Here is a 569-nt window from a genome sequence, read left to right as displayed (position 1 = left end):
CAATCATGCATTAATCCTTGAATAACTGTTCTCTCTCTCCTTGAGTACCGTCTGTAACTGCCACTAACCATCTTCACTTATTAACTTTTTCACTTCTTTGATTGCTTCGCTCTTTCTTGACGAGTCTTAGTCGATTAAAATCCTCTCCTTCATCGATTGACCATCCTCGATGAATCCTATGTGGTTAATCTTCACTTCTTTTTTCAATCGACAAATTGCTTTAGAGATTGAAACTTTTGCCTTCGATTTGGTTTTCTGTCTACCATCTTCGACAGCAGTAACCTCTTCTTCGATACAGCTGACCTCCGTCGAGTATGCCTTTTTGATTTTCACATTTGCGTCAATCGATTAATAGAGAGTACTTAAAGGAGTACCTAATTGACTCCAATCCAAAGTTAATTCTAACATGTATTTAGAGATTGATCGAAATATTTTTTGGCATTTGAAAATGATCGAAACCTATTCTTGTCGAACATTGACTTGTTAAAGAGTTCAATAATATCTTTATAGAAAATATTATTTTCGATATAAGAGTAGATAATTTTTTATGAATAAAAAAAATCTTTTTT

This window comes from Arachis ipaensis, chromosome B04 (genome assembly GCF_000816755.2).
Source record: "Arachis ipaensis cultivar K30076 chromosome B04, Araip1.1, whole genome shotgun sequence".
NCBI classification, from domain to species: Eukaryota; Viridiplantae; Streptophyta; class Magnoliopsida; order Fabales; family Fabaceae; genus Arachis; species Arachis ipaensis.
The sequence above is the reverse complement of the archived record's forward strand: the minus strand, read 5'-3'. Positions refer to the sequence as shown.